This window comes from Microtus ochrogaster, chromosome X, assembly GCF_000317375.1.
Source record: "Microtus ochrogaster isolate Prairie Vole_2 chromosome X, MicOch1.0, whole genome shotgun sequence".
NCBI lineage: Eukaryota > Metazoa > Chordata > Mammalia > Rodentia > Cricetidae > Microtus > Microtus ochrogaster.
This window is the reverse complement of record NC_022026.1, coordinates 56,292,143-56,297,100: the sequence shown is the minus strand read 5'-3', so window position 1 is coordinate 56,297,100 and position 4,958 is coordinate 56,292,143. Positions and strand designations below refer to the sequence as shown.

Genomic DNA, 4,958 nt, shown 5'->3' with positions numbered 1-4,958 from the left:
CTGCCTGATCCTGCAGCCATTTAGTCCCAAAGAAACACACAGAGGTCTGCATTAATTATAGACTGGTTGGCCTAGTAGCTCAGGCTTCTTATTAACTAATTCTTACAGCCTACATCTTAACCCATTATTCTTGTCTGTGTTAGCCAGGTGGTTTGGTACCTCTCATCAGCGAGGCATAGTCATCTGCATCCTCTGCATCTGGGTGACAACTGCAGACTGACTCTTTCCTCTTCCCAGAATTGTCCTATTCTCATTGTCCCGCCTCTACTTCCTGCCTGGCTGCCCCAGCTATACTTCCTGCCTGGCTACTGACCAATCAGCATTTTATTAAACAAGTACAAGAAACAAATCTTTACATGGTAAAACCACTGTCCTACAGCACATCTCCATGTGATTAACAAATGTATATGATAGTATCTGGTGAGTCTTAAATTATGTTACATATTGGAAATGTTCTAAACATAATATCAGACATTGGTACTGCCTTTATAGCAAAAAACTGGTCAAAAGAAAGAAGGACCATAGATATAATTTTTATTGCTTTTATTGAGCTATATTTTTTCTCCTCTCTCCTCCCTTCCTCCCCCCTCCCCTTATGCCCTCTCCCATGATCCCCACATTCCCAATTTACTCAGGAGACCTTGTGTTCTTCTATTTCCCATGTATATTAGATAAAAAATTAGATAGACTGTGTGCGTGTGCATGGGTGTGTGTGTGTGTGTGTGTGTGTGTGCACATGAGTGTAGTGCACTCTGAGGCCAGAAGAGGATAATGGCTTCCCTGGGTCTGGAGTTAAACGCAGTTGTAAGATATCTGACATGGATGCTAGGAACTGAACTCTGGTTCTTTATAAGGGCAACAAAAGTCTTAACCACTGACCCATTCCTCCAGATCTAAGGTAAACTCTTAAAGTAGAAAAATCAAATCCTGAGGATGACCATGACATATCAGTGTAACATACATTCAATACAAGCAGTTAGGTTTGTGACCCAATAGGGTACATGCACTTAAACTGAGTGTTTAATTATGAGGTTGGTCAGAGTGAAAAGGTCCTGACTACTTTTAGGTAATGAATTCCTTTTCTAGGTTTTTCCCTGCCATATCTGCCCATGTGTAAAACAGCCATTGGGATTTACAAACAGCCACAAGTTATGAACAGGTAGGTGATTTTTATAATTTCAACAATATTAATATTACATATTAATAGGGGTTCTATGTGATATTTGACAATTCACGTAATGCACACTTATCAAATCTGGTGTTTATCAACCATATGCCTACCTTCCTAATCTCTACTGAGGGCCATTCTACAGTAGGATATTTGCCTTCTTGTTTCTGATTTGTTTAATAAAACTTAATGTTTTCCAGTTTCATTCTCTTACAGCTAATGTATCTATAGTTTATCTATATGATCATGTTTTTCTTTATCCATTCATCCAGACATGATCACATTTCTCTCTACCCATTCATCCAAACACCTAGATTGATGCCATTGTCTTAGTTATTGTGAATAGTGCTGGAATAAACATACAGATATCACCTTATAGGATCATTTGGAGAATACTTATTAGTTCTTATAATAAAAACAAAGTAGATAATACATTGTATATTTACCCTAGTGTATATTCATATATAAATAGAATAAAAATAAGCTTAACATTTCTAAACAAAATGGCCATTAACTTTTATACAATACCAACTCCATAAAAGAAACTAAGATATTTTTCTAAAGTTGATTGCATAGCTAAATTTTTCCCCAAATAAAACTATATACATATATACAATTTGTATGCATGTAAATAAATTTTAATGTTTTATTTATTCTCTGATAATTTCACATAATATATTTTTATCATAGTCCATTCTCTCCCCAGCTCCTCAAGATTCTCTAGAGGAACAGAATTACTGAGGCACACAGTGTTAACATCACAGAATTGGGAAAATTATAAAAGGCAATGAAGTGATTACTATAGGGTCTAGTCGTATGACTCGTGTGAATGTAGAAAGAGAAAAGTATCCATGAATAACAATAAGAGAATGTTTCTTTAACTTGGGGTGATGGAGGATCCATTTATGAGTTCATAAATGTTTGCACCATTAGCTAGAGGAGTATAGTTGGTTTTTTTTTTTTTTGGTCTGACCCTGAGTCATTTACTTTAGGCACACTTAAGCGCAGCACAATTTGGTGAAAAAAATTCCTGGTGATAAACTTAATCCCCTGAGCACAATAAAGCATAAGACATGACTACATCAAAACTCTTTGTAAAATACATGTGGCATCTTCCCTAAACATGGGTTCTATAGATTGACAAGCTCATGATAAGGGTCTGGTTGAGGCTCTGGTGTGGTCTTTGATACACAGATAGCTCAAAGGTCACCAGGCTGTTAACTACGTTGGTTCCCAGGCTCCTGGGTGGGAAACAGTTCATGGATCCCTCTCTTTGAAGGGACAACCCTGTGTGTTTAGCGTTCCTGGTTCCTCAGGGCTTATCTGTGAGCATAAGGGCCTCTGTGCTTCCCACAGCTGGGGTAGGGGCTGGACTTGTGTGCACGATGTACATCCTGGCCTGAGCTGGAGGCTGATGACAGTGGAAGTGGAGCTCACCAGAATACACCAGGGCGATGGTGTGGAGCCCAGGCTAGATCTGAGGAAGGGGGAGGGTATACAGAGAGTAGGATTAGGAAGACCCTCCAGGCTAGACCTCAACAGAAGTTATGCAGGACAGGACTGGGCCTAGATATTTAATGTTGCATATAAAGGGTAAAGTCATGGGATCCCAGTGGTGGGAAGAAAAGAATATTGTTTTTCATTATTCGAGACAGGTCATCACTAGTCTGTATCTCTGACTATCCTAGAATTCACTATGTAGACCAGGCTGACATCGAGCTCACAGAGATCCATGTAGCTCTGCCTTCCAAGTGCTGGGATTAAAGTTGTGTGTCACGGCACCTGGTTGAAGATAGAAAAATATTTCAAAGATATTTTCTGTTGTTATTTTGTTTGAATGTGTATTTTCCCTCTATTTTATTGTTACTATGAAAATATTTTAAATTGTTATTTTATGCGTTGAGGTGTTTTGCCTACAGGTATGTATGTGTATCACGGGTGTCCAGTGACCACAGAGGAGAACATCAGGTTCTTTGGAGCTGGGGTTACAGATAGTCATGAGATATCATGTAGATGCTGGGCCCTAACCTGGGTCTTCTGCAAGAACAACAGTGGGTATTGCCTCTGAGCCTGCTCTCCAGATTTGCTCTCATTATTTAAATTTTGTCTTCTTTTTTCTTCATTATTTTTTCCTTTTTGAAAATTTGTTTCACTAGCTACCTAATGCCTGTCCACCAAACTTGCAGTCTTTAAAAAAAAAAAACAACCCAGTTTTCTTTTTGTTTCTTCCACTTGAAAAATAATCTTACTTTAAAAATTTTGGTCTATTCTACATTGATGTTAGTTACTCTTTTTCTTTAGCTAGTGTTTCTTTTATTTAGTTTTTTCCTTTGTTTTTACAAGTTTTGTTTTTATTTGTAGCGATGATTGTTTGCTGACCTCTTCAAATGTGATGCACACAATCCCAGTGCAGTAATTGATCACGTGAGATACACATACCATGTGTTCATCCTTATTATCTCACAACAGCCAGGACCCACACTAGCTTCTCATTTTTGCAAAACATCAAAGACTGGTATCTGTGGCCTCCATCAATTCAACTTTACTTAATCTTGAAAGCCTTCTTTGCCTTTTCAATTATTTTCTCATCATAGGGAAGCTTTCTCTGGGTGCCAGGCTGTAGGAACTTCTTCACATTCGCCAGGCTGCTGATTCTATTCTTCAGGGCCTACCGCAGGAGAAAGGGGTCAGAAGGCTAAAGTCAAGCTCTTCAACATAGGGAAGAAGTTCCAGCAGGTGAATGCCCACCCTGGTCAGCCTGTTGCCAACAACAGCTCTTCAAGACTTTTTCATAGGCAGGCAAGTACCGTGTTTTGGTCCTGTCTTTTGCCAAGGAAATCTTGGCTTCTTTTTCATCTGGTGGACATAGTGCCAGCTGCATGGTCATTTCAGTCAGATCTAAAATACCCTCTGTATACATGTCAACCAGGGCTCTCTCCTTTGCGTCAGTCCCATAGAGGTTGTATTTGGTGGCAATGTAGTGTAGAGAGAGCCCGCCTTTTGGGGGCGGGACGGCCTCGGGCAAATGTTTATAAATTGGGGGGCACAGACGCTGGAGCCCCTTCCTGTTTTCTGTTTCTGGGCATCGCGGGAACTCTGGTTGTGTGAGTGTGCTATTTACATTAAAGTTGTATAAGCTTATACCTATTTGTCTGTATTAATCCGATCCGCCTTCAATGTAGTTAAGAATTGCTCTGCTCTGTACGAGTATCATCCCATCAGTCTCCACCATGGGCAGTTGCTAAAACATCAAACACCCATCTTTAATTAACTCTTCCAAATCTTCTGAAGTTTCCAGATACTTCTATTCAAACTCCACCCCTGCAGTAGCCAGGAGTCACTTTATGTACTCCATTCTGCCCCTGGGCATTGAAGTAGTAAAGCATGGGCCTCCCAGACATGGCTACAACTGTGGTTTCACTAACAGTGAGAGTATAGTCTTCCTCTCTACTCAGCGCCCCAACTCCTGCTCCTGAGGAGCATGTTACTAGGTACATCTCTGGCTCTTTGTTCTCTCCACCTCCAGTCATCCATAAGGACTACATGTTCTCATCATCATAATTTGCCTCACTTCAAGTCTAAAAGAAATGGAGCCATCTGACAATGGAATAAAGCCATTGAAAACATGAGTCAAAATAAATGTTTTAACCATTGAGTTGTTTTTCTCCAGTGTTTTGTCACAAATGAGACAGGAAGATTTTAAGAGCCAGAGGAGGGCAGGACTGGAGTGAAATAGTGTCTTCATTGTGCTCAGGAACTCATAGCGGCTAAGGTGGTCTGCACAAGACCT

General features: G+C 40.0%; 1 pseudogene; it reads right to left on the bottom strand.

Annotated features, from left to right (window-relative positions):
• Window positions 1–3,710: 3,710 nt before the first annotated feature.
• LOC101991856 lies at window positions 3,711–4,569 on the bottom strand (annotated as a pseudogene).
• Between the last annotated feature and the right edge of the window lie 389 nt (window positions 4,570–4,958).